At 35.7% G+C, this 15,901-nt stretch overlaps 1 protein-coding gene across 1 annotated transcript in view; it reads left to right on the top strand.

Moving 5' to 3' along the window:
* Positions 1-15,901, top strand: part of DNAJB9 (DnaJ heat shock protein family (Hsp40) member B9) — a 700,535-nt gene that overhangs the window by 388,202 nt on the left and 296,432 nt on the right. The window contains exon 10 of the transcript XR_010842140.1: positions 2,928-2,990. The gene's annotated coding sequence lies outside the window, so the exon portion shown is untranslated. The remainder of the gene's footprint in view (positions 1-2,927; positions 2,991-15,901) is intronic.

Raw genomic sequence — 15,901 nt, 5'->3', positions numbered from 1 at the left:
TTGTTTGTACTGATACTGCTAATTCAAATCCAACAGCACAGGGTTTGTCCTCACATTTTCCCATTCCATATTTGTATTTCCTTATCTCAGTACATATCAATGTCTACACATTTAAATATCAAGTGGAAGAAATAAATGGAATACTGACTATAATTTGAATAACCTTAAAGAGGGAACGAAAGGAAAGAAAGAGAACTAAACTCATGGCATAAATATAAGACAAATAGCAAAATATTAAACAAAAACCCAAGCATGTGTGTGCTTATTTTCAATTTAAATTTTTTTAAGAAAACACTGCAGTTAGGAGGCAGAGATTACTAGGGTGGATAAGAAAAGCATAGTCAAGCTATATGTTGTCTACAGGAAATGTGCATTAAATATAAGGACAAGGTAAGCTAAAAGTAGTAGGATGACAAATTATACCTCATGCTAAGAGTAACCATAAGAAAGCTGATGTATATATATATATTAATATCAGACAAGGTAGACTTCAATCCAAGGAGTATTGTTAAGGATAAACAAGTATTTCATAATAATAAAAGGATCGTCTTATCAGAAAGGCAGAATGTCAAAGTACTTAATAAAAGGGCTTCAAAATACATGAAACAAAAAGGCAGCATCAAAGGGAGAAGAAATAGATTATAATAATGTTTGGAAATTTTAGTACCCCTCTTTTAGTAGTTGATAGAACAAACAGACAAAAAATCAGTAAGCATAAAATATCTGAACAACTATGTCAGCCAATTTGATATTTAGAGAAAGCTGGACTCAATAACAGAATGAGGAATGTTCATCAATGCAGGCAAATACTCCTCATGGGCCATATTAAATAAATCTCATTAATTTAAAAGGATTGAAATCATACAGGGAATGTTGGCTTACCACAATATAATTAAATTAAAAAATGGTAAGTAAAATATGTACAAATCCCCTAATGTTTGACGGGAAAAAAATAACATGGTTCTAAACAACCCATAGTTTCATGTCAATATCAAAGGAGAAAATAGGAAATATTGGGAACTGAATGATAATTAAAATGCAATATATCAACATCTATGAGATGTATCTACAGGATACTATATAGGAAATTTATAGCTTTAAATATTTTAATAGAGGGAAAAAATTAAAATCAATGTTCTAAGCAAACTATGGCCTTAAGAAAACATAAAGTAAGGAAAAGAAAAAATAATAAGAGAATATCCATAGATAGAAATTTAACAAACAATAGGTAAAATTAAAGTAGTCAAAATTGGTTCTTTGAAAAGATTTTAAAAATTGATAATCTTTAAGAAGACTGATCAAAAAATAAAGACAAAATAAATTACCAATATTAGAAATGAAAGAGGGATATCACTGTAAATTGTATAGATATGAAAAAGATAATAAAGAAGAATGATAAATGACTATAAATTTGACACCTTGTATGAAATAAATAAATCTTTGAAAAATCACATATACAAAAACTAATCAAGAAGAAGTAAATCTTGGACAGCCATATATCAATAATAGTAATTTTGTAGCTTAAAGATTTCAGACAAATTATTTTGGCTTCACCGGTATACTCTAAACAAACATTTAATGAAGAAACAGCAACAGTATTGCACATGTTCTTTCAGAAAATAAAGGAAGGCAAGATTTCTCCAATTTTTTAATGTATGCAAGATATTAGTGATATCATGGCTTCCCTCATGGCACAGTGGTTAAGAATCTGCCTGCCAATGCAGGGGACATGGGTTCTAGCCCTGGTCTGGGAAGACCCCACAGGCCACGGAGCAACTAAGCCCGTGCGCCACAACTCCTGAGCCTGCGCTCTAGAGCCCGCGAGCCACAACTACTGAGCCTGTGTGCCACAACTACTGAAGCCCGTGCATCTAGAGCCCATGCGCCGCAACAAGAGAAGCCACTGCAGTAAGAAGTTTGTGCACCGCAACGAAGAGTAGCTCCCACTTGCTGCAACTAGAGGAAGCTCACATGCAGCAAGGAAGACCCAATGCAGCCAAAAATAAATGAATAAAAAAACTTAAATTAAGAAAAGATATTAGTGATATCAGACTTATCAATGCCATTATAAGAAAGGAAATTTAGAGAGCAATATACCTTATAAACAAAGATACAACATTTGTTAACTAAGAATATCAAATCAATCTAGCAATATATAACAAAAGATAACAAATTTATACTATGACAAATTCAGTTTTATCTCAAGAAATTAAGGTTAATTTATTATTCAAAACTAAGTCAATCTAATGGAATACTAAATAATTAAAAAAGAACAAACTATTGCTATGTACAGCAGCATGGATGAATCACAAATTCATTATGCTAAATTAAGGAACCCAATATTAAAATTATATACCGCATAATTTCATTCATTTGGCATTTTGGAAAAGGCGATAATATAGGAGGACAGAACAGATGAGTGGTTTCCAGGAGTTTGGGAATATGTTGTGAATATGAATGAAATGAATGAGATAATTCTTTGGGGTATAGGAATATTTCTGTATCCTACTCTGGTTGTAGTTATGAGAACACATGTAAAAACTTACTGAATTTTACACCAAAAAATGTAACTTTTTCTCCTTGTCAATTAAAACAAATCCAAAAACAATTTTATTTTTTATAGTAATAGAAAAAAGCAGATAAACTGTCATCTTAATAAAATTCAGACAATGCTTTTGACAAAAGTCAATATCCCTTTATGATAAAATATCCTAGCAAATTAGGAGTAGAAAAAAAATTTCTTACTATGACAAAGGGTATTTGCAACAAACCTAGAGTTAACATTATACTGACTGATGAAATAATGAATACTTTTGCCCTAAGACTGAGAATAAATACACCCACTCTCACTATGTCTGTTCAATGCTGTATTGAGCAACAAGGCTAAAAAAACCCTCTCAATTCCAGAATATGTTTTCATATTTCAGTATCTACAGAGGAGGAAGGCCCACTAGAAGGATGTTGGAATGGAGACCTAGTACCCAACAGAGGTAGGTACCATTATTATTTACATTTTGCAAATACTGAGTCTTAGAAATGCTATTTAGTTTGTTGTTAAGGCTGAAAATTGAACACTAAATTTTATGTTTCTAACCACTAAACTGTACTTAATAAGTTACACTCAATTTCTCTTTGCATCTTGGTAGTTCACCTCAACATTTTGTATAATCTTTGGTCCAAGGTCTATGATCCAGAGAATAATGACATCAGAAGTCTTGTTTGGAATATTTGAGAAAACTTTCGCCATCTGAGGCTTACTGTTTTTTTTAATCCAAACATTTTTAGCTACTCATTTTTAATTAAATGGAACATAATTATATGATTAGACTCAGATGAGCTACAGGGAAATTTACCAATGTATTTGAAACTAAAAGATAATTGGAAAGTCTATCTGTGATGCCCAAAACTTTAAGAAATACATACTTTAGTTTTATCAGTGGCTTTGCACTGAAAATTATTCTGGGCCTGCAAAGGCAAAGCTCATTCTGGGGAACCGTATTGCAGAATTTCATGACACATTCTGAGTCCATATGGCAAATTAATAAAGGACATCATTCTGGGTCCCTTAAAGTTATGTTTTGTGTTTTACTTTACAAGTTACTTAGAAATTCATTCTTCTATCTTGGCATGAGATTAGTTCAGCCTCCTAAAGGCTATCAGCAGTGTCTTTGAGTGACAGGCTCTATACTGGAAGTTAAGACTTCTTAGTTTTAATTTGTATTTCCGAGTACTAGTTTGTAGGTGGGAGAAGCCAAAGTCCCTTCCAGAACCCATTCTACCTTGTTGGAGATAGTTTCTGGACACTGCAGTCCTTGAATGGTGCTTGTGTTCACTGCCAGCTTTTATGGAGGATCTTTGTTTCCTTCTGACCCATTTAAGCCTGTTAGGTGATGAGAGGAAAATGAAGGAAGCTCTTCCTTCATTATGTACTGCTATTACATACATTATGTACTTCCATTATGTGCTGCTTCCTCACTGTCACCTTTACTGGGTCCCAGAAGGAAGAGTATAAAATCCCAAAGAAGAGTGTAAAATCACAGGTAGAGATTAGTATATTCAGAGAATGAGTCTCCCGCTGGTATCCTGTTTTGTTTCACGTTTTGGTTTTTAGAACAGAGTTCCACTCTAATATCCATCACAAGCTTTTTAAAAAAATTTTTTTAATCTAAGAGAATTATTTTTTCTATGATAAGATTTGGAATTACCCTCAGGCAATTACTTAATTCAGGAACTATCTGCTGAATACCTAAACCAGTGATGGGAAAGGAATTTTGTCGAGAAGGAAAATAGTGCAAGTAAAATATTTATGGCTAGTAAAGTATTAATAATTAAGTTCATGGAATATAAACAATGAGAAATAATACTACAGTACATTTTATTAAGTGGTCTTGTAAAAGAGAAGTGAAGATGAAAGACATGAGTAATTGTTTATTAATCTGAAAAATAAGTAGGGAGGTGTGGACTTGTGTGGATATTCTGTTTCTTCTATTAAGTTTATTTCTGTCAATAAGAATAGTTGTTTTCATTTTTAATTTTTTAATTTATTTTATTTTATTTATTTATTTTTTGCGGTACATGGGCCCCTCACCGCTGTGGCCTCTCCTGTTGCGGAGCACTGGCTCCAGACGTGCAGGCTCAGCAGCCATGGCTCACGGGCCCAGCCACTCTGCGGCACGTGGGATCTTCCCGGACCGGGGCACGAACCCGTGTCCCCTGCATCGGCAGGCGGACTCTCAACCACTGTGCCACCAGGGAAGCCCCTGTTTTCATTTTTTAAATATCATATTAGCAGAAATCAGTGGATAGAGAGAGCAGATAGCAGTGAGCCAGAAAGTTACCAATGTAGGAAGTATAATGATTAAAAAAAAAAAAACAGATGGAATGTATCACTAATGATATGTTTTCAGATGCCAGTATAGCCAAATGTCTTCAGAAGATAACTGACTAGGTAGGCTTCATCTCCTATCTCCTAGAATACTAATACCCTCATGGTCCCACCAAATGCAACAGGAGGCCAAACAGTCAAGAAAGCAAATCATAAACTATGGAAGCTTAATAAATTAGTAAAATAGATGTTAAAGGATGTATATGTGATAAGAACTAGGGCCATGTGAGGAATTAGAAATGTGGAAGGTTAGAGAGAAAAAAGGAAAATCTGTCTATATATATATCTTATTAATTTACTGATTTCTGTATAAGCCAAACTTTTCCCTGTGTTTTTGAGTTAAAGTAGGCTATAGTTAATTAAACTGAAACTTGTATAGTGTTTAAGATTGACTTTCAAAACATTTTATGTCTCATTAAAAACTCCAGTCAATTAGTAGTGGCTACTTGAATTGCTCTATGGGGTTGTATCATGAAGCCGTATTCAAGTTCTGTGAGTGTCATAATCAATTACTTATGTCTATAGTGATCATGAGAATGTCTGCAGTGATTATGACTTCTTACCCTGAATGAGACCTTTCAAAACGGATGGCTCTTATGTAAACCAGGGCTCAAATCAGACTAGGATTGAAAATTTGTCAGACTTCTAATGTCAAGCAGATATGGAGTTTGATGAGGAATAGATGGCCAGTGACTGTATGTTCTAGAGACCGACTAGAGCCTAAATATAAAAGACAGTTTAAACCCAGACATGAAGAAGAAACTGGACTCACATTAAATCACATGATTCTTGGCTTGGCATCAAAGATTTGAGGAGAAAGATTCAGCCAGTAGACTTCAGAATGTTCTTGATTAAGGAAGACTGAGATTGGCTGATACGAGGTTTTGTTTTCTTGGGTGATCCCTGGTTTATGGATAGTGCTTTTACATCTTTCTTGGACTTTGGAATATAATCCATAAGGATTCCATATGCTTAGAGTATATCATTGAATATGTTCACTTGGGTTCTGATAATATAGTACATCCCAGCCTTAAGAGAACTGGTTGGCAGTTCTTGGGGAGATAGCAATTCCTGTAATGGTTTGTTTGCTTTTTTAAAGACAGGCTAGTAGGAAAAACAAGCACAATAATAGAATGCTTAAGAATATTGGACAAAGTTGGATGCAGTTTGAGCGTATGTAGACCCAATTCAGTGATTCAATAGAAACTTCTGTCTCTGAGGCTATAATGGATTTAGAAAACCAAAAGACACATCAGTTAGAAGAATGATTAATGCAACATTACTCTTAGCAATGTCAGTCAGAATCCAAGATCCTAGCCATCTCCTGGAACAGGTAACTGACAGAAATTCTAACATACAGACATTGACTTTGCTATGAAAAAGCTAGGAAACCATGCAGGGTAATTGTGAATGAGGTAGGGACCCAGTTATCAGTGAACTCTAATCAGTGGATTGGTGGCATTGGACTGATAAAGCAATATCATGAGATTCCTTCTACTTCTCTACTAGGGCCTAGTTATAAGGCTAGTTAAAACCTATGGAAGGAAGCTATGACCAGGCTCAGAATCAAGGGCTACAATTCTGGATATGAAGAAAATAATTTGTCAGGTACTTCAAGTTTTATTCAATTTTTGAAGTTCTCTGTGGATGTAATTTTACAGTCTCTTTGCAGGTCTATTCTATTGATTAAGGGAGTTAAAAATAATTTTATAGTTATATATAATAATTGATTGCGCTCCTGGAGATAAAATTCTTCCCACTCTATAGCTGTGAGTGTGGAAAACGGTGTCCTTTTGAGATAATAAAACCAAACCAGGGAATTCCTTGCAGCCCAGTGGTTAGTACTTGGCCCTTTCACTGCTGTGGCGCGGGTTCAATCCCTGGTTGGGGAACTAAGATGCCACAAGCTGCGAGGAGTGGCCAAAAAATTAAAAAAATAAATCAAACCAAACCAAACCAAACCAAATGTACAATTAATTGAAAGCAAGAACTTTCCTTGAGGTCCATGGATCCTTAGGGTTTCCGAGTGGAGTTTGAAAAACCACTAAACTGGTGAAGCTCTATCATATATTTAAAAAATTTTTTTCATTGTAGTGTAAAATATTTTATAACATATCATATAGGTGTACAACTTGATGAATTTTTCTCAAAGTAAACACATCTCTGAAATCAGTGCCTGGAACAAGAACATTGTCAGTATCCCTGAAGGCCAGTATCCCTTCCATTCACTAATCCTCTAACAAGTGTAATTGCTGTCCTGACTTCTGACCCCATAGGTTTATTCTAGTACTGATCTAAGTGGAATTCTATAGAAAGTGCTTTATTCATCTGTCTTCTTTCTCTTGCCATTTTACTTGCGAAGTTTATTCATGTTATTATGACTAGGTGTAGATTGTTCATTCTCATTACTAAATAATGTCCCACTGTGTGACACTGCCATGATTTACTTATCTATTTTACTGTTGATGGGTATTTAGAGTTTGGAGCTATTGTAAATAGTATGTCTATGAATGTTACAGTACATGTCTTTTGGTAAATATATTTTGGCATTTCTGTTGTATAAATTTAGTAGTGAAATTTCTGGGTCATAACTGTAGACCCTCTACTTCCATCAGTCTGATTATCTCTCTAATTTCAATGTTCACTCTTCCATCTTTTCAAAATGGCAGAGTAAATTTTATGGGTTGAATCTCTCCATTTTTTTTTTTGCAACAAAAACATGGAGTAATAGATTAAGCATTGAAAATTAAATTTAAGAAGATATATCAGTGTTCAAAGAAAGATATTTCCATAAACTAGAAATGAAAACACACACTCATTGTGCATCATGATAGATAATAATAAAAACAAACCAAAATAATATCCTCAAACTAGAAAATATCAAGGATAAAAATGAAATTTTAAGGGCAAATAGGTTGGAAAAAACAAGTTATTTACACAGCAACTATAATCATAGTCGACTTCTCATCAGCAATGCTAAATACTAGAAGATGAGGAAATGCTATTTAACACTGAAAACTATCATTCAAAGAAGAGGGGTAAATTAAGGTATTGCCAGGGATACAAAAAGCAAGGAGTCTTTCCTCCTGCGTCTACTTCTCAGAAAGAATTATTAAAAACATAGTTCAAAAGGAAGCACATTCATAAAACCTTGACCACACTTTAGATCAGGTGTCATCAAACTTTTTCTCTGAAGGGTTGGATTGAAAATATTTTAGGCTTTACGAGCTACATCATCTCTGTGGCAACTACTCAGTGAGGCTACTGCATTGTGAAAGCAGCCATGGATGGGATGGCTGAGTTCCAATAAAACTTTTTTTTTCTTTTTACAAAAACAGGTGGCAGAGCGTCTATGGCTCACAGACTGTAGTTTGCTGACCACTGCTCTAGATCACAAAGAGAGACTCAACAAAATTAAAAAATGTAATTAATCTCTCTCTGTGCTGCATCTGGTCTGGTCCTATTCAGTATCAGAATTAGTATAGAAATGGCATAAAGTTCTTAATCCCCATATTTGCAACATTTCTTTCTTTAGATTTTATATTACAAGATAGTATAATTACAATTCTGTTTTAGAATCCAACAACAACATATCTTGGATCATTTTTATTTCTAATAGTTATCACCAATGCACATGAACCTTGGCTTTTAAGAAGGGCTGTCTTGTGGAGAGAGCCCCATCATGCCCTGAAATGCTGCGGTCAGATGGGTCTCCACAGATTTTTGTGCCATTGGACAGAACAAAAGTGTCTTCTGGGCTGAGTGCCACTTGGAAGACTTTGTACTATTACTCAGATGCTTTTTCCTTCATTGCTGTTTCCACGTCTCATTTCAGAAGAACCTCACTGCAGAGGAACAACCTTCTCTCAGGGCTGGATTTAGCAGAATGTGTTTGATCATTTAATTTCTTCATGCCCTCAATGCAGAAGGGTTACATTCATATTACTGGTTATTGGCAGAGTTAGCAATTTTTAAAGTCAATTGATTTCCTGGCACTAAAGATTATGCATTTAAAAACAGTTTTATCAGAAGAAATATGAAGCAAATGCTTAAGTTAAATCTCTAAATCACTCTCAGGCTTCAATGTACCTTGGTTATTCATACAATTTGAGTTAGAAACTGGGGACCCAGACAAGCAGTGCATGCCTGCTAACGTTGACAAAAAAAGATATAGTATGGAAAGTTTTTATTCAGTGTATTCCTAAAAATGTAATTTTTTCCTGGCTCTGTATTCTTCTACATACTCCTGACTGAGAAATGCATGTTTCTTTTAATTCTTTTGCTGACTTTATTTTTTTTTCTGATAATATTAACTATGTACTTTTTTAAAGTAATAGATTTAAGGATTTCAGAGGTGGAAGAGACTCAAGATATCCAATGTGTTACCTGATATCAAAACCCTTCTACAGTATTCTTGTTAAATAGTCACTTAGCTTTTGCTTGATTACTTCCTATAATGGATAATTCACTATATCCCATGATTGCCCAGGCCATTCTCAGTCAAGTCCTATTGATTAGAAAAAGTTTTTCTTATTATAAGTGTAATGTTAAATATTGAATTTGTATAGTAGAGATTTTACATAGAGGATTGAAAGATAAAATTTGTACGATAGGAGTTATATCCAGTGTGATTTTGAATAGTTATGACTATGAATCTCTGATCATTTAGTATAATAAAGGTTTATTTATGACCTCTGTTATTCCAAAAATGATTCAAGAAGCCTCAGACAAAAAGCATGACAAGCAAGATAAAGATTAAAGTAGGTGAAGGAAACAGGCCCAAAAGAAATTAAGAAAGGGAAATGACATCAGCTAAAATTATGCTTTATCATAAAATTTGTGATATTAAATACTTCATACTTACTAGTCTAAGCAGCCAAAGCAAAGAGAGATACAAGATAATTTACGGTTAAGGCAGAACTATTGTTTTCCTTGGTAGGCAAACCGTGGGTCTTCATAATGGATATATACAGGGATGTACTGAACAAAGTCCTCAACCATATCTTCCCAATATATATTTCAGAGGAAGCTTGCTGATAACATGCACAGCAATCCAAGTGTGGTTTTGTAAAAGTAGTTCCGTTGCCGTATCAGAGACCTATGGCCTAGTAGTCTGGTTTGACTCAAGGATAATTTGGAATGTAAATGGGAAGAGATAATTTGAACATCTACAAAAATTCCATAATTGAACTTTTTATATGAATAGCATAACAGAAAATAAAATGTTATATTCTTTGGCATGATTCAGAAGTACAGAATTTTTAAGTAGTTTCTTAAAGACATGTTCAGATACTTTGACAATGAACTGAGTAACAGAGAGTTGATGGCATTTTAAAATAAAAGTAACCTAATGAAGACAAGAACCTATGTAGATAATTCTCCTTGAATGAGTTTGCATTTATGCACGACAGGTGGGCATGTAATTCCTGATTTCACTATGCAATCCTGAAATGCCATCTGGAAACTAACCAGTAAACTCTAGACTAGTGGTTCTCAAACTTTAGTATATTGAAGAATCACTTGGGAACCTTGTCAGATATGCAGATCTCCCCACAGCCAAGTATTCTGTGTGGAATATAGGAATCTGCATTTTTCATGTGATGTGGACGCATTTTGCAAAACATTGCTCTAGACATGGTAAATCTCTACTCTGGGGCTGAGATTACTATAGAGTTAGCCAAAATTATCAGTAGGTCATTATTCACAAACTTTGTTTCATTTAATTTTTCCCCCTTTGGAGTTGGAAGATTATGTTTCTTTTTTCACAAGATTTCTATAAGACTGCCTTCATTCATTTAAAGTTCCAGGGACTTCCCTGGGGGCACAATGGTTAAGAATCCGCCTGGCAATTCAGGGGACACGGGTTTCAGCCCTGGTCCGGGAAGATCCCACATGCTGCAGAGCAGCTAAGCCTGTGTGCCACAACTACTGAGCCTGTGCTCTAGAGCCTGCGAGCCACAACTACTGAGCCCACATGCCACAACTACTGAAGCCCACACGTCTTGAGCCAGTGCTCTGCAATGGGACAAGCCACCAAAATGAGAAGCCTGTGCACCGCAACAAGGAGTGGCCCCGACTCGCTGCACCTAGAGAAAGCCTGCGTGCAGCAACAAAGACCCAATGCAAACAAACAAAAAATTTCCAGGTTCAGAGAAAGATAAAGGAGATTTCCAGAGGTAATATAAAAATCTCTTCTGGTTAAGAATTTTCAGTGAACCTCTACACTGTACCACCAAATTGCCAGGTAACAACTTTGTTTTTATATGTATTAATATAGTTCATTGACTTTTAGTATTATTATTCTTGGAAACTTCTTTTTATTGTTCACAGGATGCCTGAGGGGGAGACCATGTTATTTATAGTTGTGTGGTTATAAACAGATTGAGAGACACAATCTGTGTCACTAAGTATATGGGGCATAGCAGGATGGAAGAGGCAGTTTTGCTTCTGGTAATCCACTTATCTTCCTGTATGTGCTGGTGAAAAATGAATTATCTGGCTACCTGCTTGAGTGGCTCAGGTGAAAAATTTGCATATTTCTGCTCTTGTACAATCTGGTTATTTGCCTTCTTAAAAACAGAGCTGTAAAAACAATGTCATGCTTAAATTCACACTAAGAGCAATGACAGAGAATGAAGTTCTCTTTGTCTGTCTTAAACTCTGGCTTCATTTACCTAATCACTTTCAACATTTTCAGAGTCAAACACTGAAGAATGTAAAGCTCTTTGACTAAAGCAACAAGCTGACATGTGTTCTTTCTACTATTTGTAAGGCACTGTGTTAGGTTATGGGAAAAAGGGAATGAATAGGACAGATGATATCCCCAACGAGTTCACATTGAATCCCCTCACCTCCTTTTTGGGCTCTCCACTGCTGTACCTCACCCTTGATCCATGGGGGGAATTTCTCACTGTGAGACAGGTCACTAGGTGAAGAAATCACTTCACCAGGTTATTTTCTATTATCAGGGGTTTAAAAATAATATGTTTTGACAATAAAGTGTTATTGTGTTTCTAAGCTTAGAGAGTAGAAGTAACAAATGAAATCAGTTTTTTGCTTTTTGTTTCTAAGTATCAGGAGGGAAAAAAGGAAGAACATAGAGTAGGTAATGAAGTGGCTGTGATTTCTGATTTTCTTTTCACCTAGGGAAAACATAATCACAGGGGTTTTGTGCTGCTTATATTGATGTGCTATGCTTTCTTTCAAGGTGAGTGAGATGCTAGCAGTTATATACAGATGATAAGAAATTCTGAAAATATTGAATGAAAGGATTTCTTTCCTTAGTGAATAGGCAATCTTCCTTGCTTGAAAGAATGCCCTCAAATAAAAGCCCCTGAAATGGCTTTAGATGCAAACTTGGTTACAGCTTCTGTAGAAAAGCCAAGTTTAAGAAACACTGAACAATCAAGAAGATATTTGATGAGTTAAAAGGGGTTTTCTATTCTAGCTGGGTGGCAGGAAGTCAAGTTAGGCCAAGTAGTAACTAATAAATGATTTCAACAGGTAGTATTAGTGAGAAAATTAGATGTGTATCCTCAGAGTATTTGAATCTTTTTTTTCTAATTTGTGTATCATCTACTTTAGTATTTTCAGTGATTTTTTGGTATAAGTTTTTTTTTCTGTTTTATTAAATTGTTTCATCAGAAGCCAACCAAACAAACAGAACCCTGAGTTTTGAAACATGCCATATATATATATATATATATATGCCTGTATTAATTCCATCTCTGGGATATTTGGTTTTTAGAACAAAGGAGTGTAGAAAGAGACCACTGATTTAACTAGCTAAATGATGGAGGGAAATGCCTTTAAGCAGATTGGTTGTAAAATTAAATTAAAGAAATTTATGCCAAAGACGGCATCTTCAGCTGACACTTCACGCAGGCATGCAAATCGTGACCTTCCCATACTACTCCGATTTCTCTGTTCGTTCTCACTTGCTTTTCTTGGAGAGGACATTTCTTCACACAGGTTTTGCCTCTACTCAGTATTCACTTTGAATACTCCCTCAAAGCCTCTGTCCTCCTGGGAGACTTCAGAGTTGCTTCTCCTGACTCTGATCATCTCTTTCCTTTAACCCTTCTGCCGCTAACATATTCCATGTACCATAACCCATGGCTTTTTCTGTCTCTGGGATTGCACAGAAAATGCACCCAAACGACAGGACAAGTGTAGTCTCTCCCTTTGCAGTCTGACAGCTCTTCTCAGAGGGGAAAGGTCATTGAGAAAGGATCTCACTAGAGACCAGGATGCTTGCTTCTAGTCCACATTCCACCCCCAGTTAGCCATGGAACTTGGACTCATCAGGCATCTCACTAGTCTGTAAGGGATGTTAAAAGATAACCTGGGCTTTCCTGGTGGCTCAGTGGTTGAGAGTCCGCCTGCCGATGCGGGAGATACGGGTTCATGCCCCGGTCTGGGAAGATCCCACATGCTGTGGCTCGTGAGCCATGGCCGCTGAGCCTGCGCATCTGGAGCCTGTGCTCCACAACGGGAGATGCCACAACAGTGAGAGGCCCGCATACCGCAAAAAAAAAAAAAAAAAAAAAAAAAACCCTGAAACATATTAAACATGTAAAGAATTTATTTGAGCAAAAATAGATTTGAAATGGGCAGCGCCAATCAGGAAGTGGTTAGGTGGCCAGGGGAAGGACAGGAGCCAGGGTTAAGCACGTGCAGAGGAAGTGGAGGAGTTTGCCTGGCTATGGCTTAAAGCCTAGTTTGGTCTTTGTGATTGATTGTTTCTTAGCGCTTCAATTTCATAACTTTGGCGTGTTTACAGGCTTAGATTTTGGTTGATGTTTGCCGTGCTGGCATTAGAGCTGCCTCAGTTTAATGGTTTCCTTGTTTAATTAATTGAACAGCAGATATCAGCTGCTCACCTGCAGACAGAACTGATGTAACAGGTGAGGTAAATGAGATGTGCTTTGTAAACTGTAAAGTGCTCTGTGAACTTGGGGACTCTGCATCCTGTTCAGTCTCTCTGGTCGGCAGCAACCGCTTCCTGGGCATCTGACCTGTGTCACTGCGCAGGGCCTTGCTCTGTGAAAGTCTGGCGCCTGGTTAAATGTCCTGCTGTCACCCGCTGAAATTCTTAACCACTTTGTCTTTTCACTTGTGGTTTATAAGTCAAGGCCGAGGGAAATTGGAGCACAGGAGGAGATGCTTGGAAATAAACATAATATGCACCTCCTCTGCTCCTTGCTTCCTTATTTGAATATGATGCGGAATTCCAAGATATTTGGTGGTTAAGTATTGCTCAAAGCATCCAGGAGGTAAGATGTTAAGACTATGACTGAGTAAGGGGTGAGAGGCATTTACTGACCTCCCCTAGAGACCACACATCCCGGTTGAACCAAGACTTGTCTCTAACACAGAAAGAAGTCCATGATGACATTCTGAAAAATAGAAATAGCCACGGAGCTCTACCATGCCCTTTCTTACTTGTGTTACTTCCTTGCATTAGCCAACCACTTACACTGAAAGTAATGACATGAAAAGGAAATATAGGGCTTCCAGTTCCTTCTCCTTTTAGTTCTTCCTTACACATCAGTCAGCCAAAGTGTAGAGTGTCAGTAGAATGTATGCTTATCAAGAAAGGAAATAAAGATGGTGGTGATGGTTGTACAATATAAATGTACCTAATACCACTGAACTATCCACTTAAAAATGGTTAAGGTGGTAAATTTTATGTTATTTTACCACAATTAAAAATATTAAAAATTAATTTTAAAAAGAAGTAAAATAAAACCAGTTGAATTAATTTTATGGAATGTTTCTGCTGTTCTGGTGAGAATGAAATATACATGTACTAACCAAGACATATGAATTACATAATTTTGTGATACTGCAACTGAGTTAAATTCTCTCATATTTTCATTTAAAATGACATTGCATAATATAAAGTGAACGATAAAATTTCTTCCATTTAAAGTTTTAATTTAAAAAAGTTTGAATTATGTTAAACAGCAAATATTAAACAATATTACAAGTTGAGAGAACGACTACAAGAAGAAAGGAAAAAATTATATTTTAGTACTTTTAGAGGCATTGTTTTTTCTTGCTTTTTAAACGAGGGGCCCCAGATTTTCATTTTGTATTAGACCCTGCAAATTATGTATCTTGCTCTGTTCATCTGTACTGTATTTACATTGGTGAGGAATGTATTTGGAAAATGTAAAGAATGCATGTAACCCCACATATATAGCTTTGTGAGCACAAAGTTCCCCGTGGGATGCTAAAATAGAGATGTACACTTTTAAAAAAGTTTTATTTGAATGTAGCTGATTTACAATGTTGTGTTAGTTTCAGGTTTACAGCAAAGTGAATTGGTTATACATATACACGTATCCACTCTTTTTTTTTTTTTTTTTTTTTTAAGATTCTTTTCCCATGTAGGCCATTACAGAATATTGAGTAGAGTTCCCTGTGCTATACAGCAGGTTCTTATTAGTTATTTATTTTATATATAGTAATGTGTATATGTCAATCCCAATCTCCCAATTTATCCCTCCCCCGCCCCCATCCCCTGGTAACCGAGACATACACTTTTAACCTGAGCCTTTTACCCATGTCGTTAATAAGCTTATTCTGTGGGTTCTCTTGCTTTACTTTTGTCTTTAATTCATTTCTTGATATATATGCTATTTGAGAGACTATTCAGTGTCTCAGCCTGGCATTCATCAGTGACAATATTTAACAATGAAAAGTTAATGAAGCAGAAAGGATTTTAATTGTTCATAACCATCTTTTCACTTTTACTAATTGCTTTGTGGTTTTCCATACATCTTCTTTAGGTTAAAAGAATTCTCAAAAATAAAGGAAGGAAGAAAGAAAGAAACACTTTTAAATTCTCACATGCCTTTTCAAGTCCTTCTTACCAATTCTATAGTAATAAAAAGAAAAAAGGAATGTTCCCTGCAGCTCTGAAGACCTCTAAGTGCTAAGTTAGACATTGAAAGTTGGTCTGCCTCACTTTTAATCACTCTTTACGTCTGTTGTTCCTTTTTATAACTT

The sequence above is a fragment of the Kogia breviceps genome, chromosome 9 (genome assembly GCF_026419965.1).
Source record: "Kogia breviceps isolate mKogBre1 chromosome 9, mKogBre1 haplotype 1, whole genome shotgun sequence".
In the NCBI taxonomy this organism is placed as follows: domain Eukaryota; kingdom Metazoa; phylum Chordata; class Mammalia; order Artiodactyla; family Physeteridae; genus Kogia; species Kogia breviceps.
This window is presented reverse-complemented; position numbering and strand designations above follow the sequence as displayed.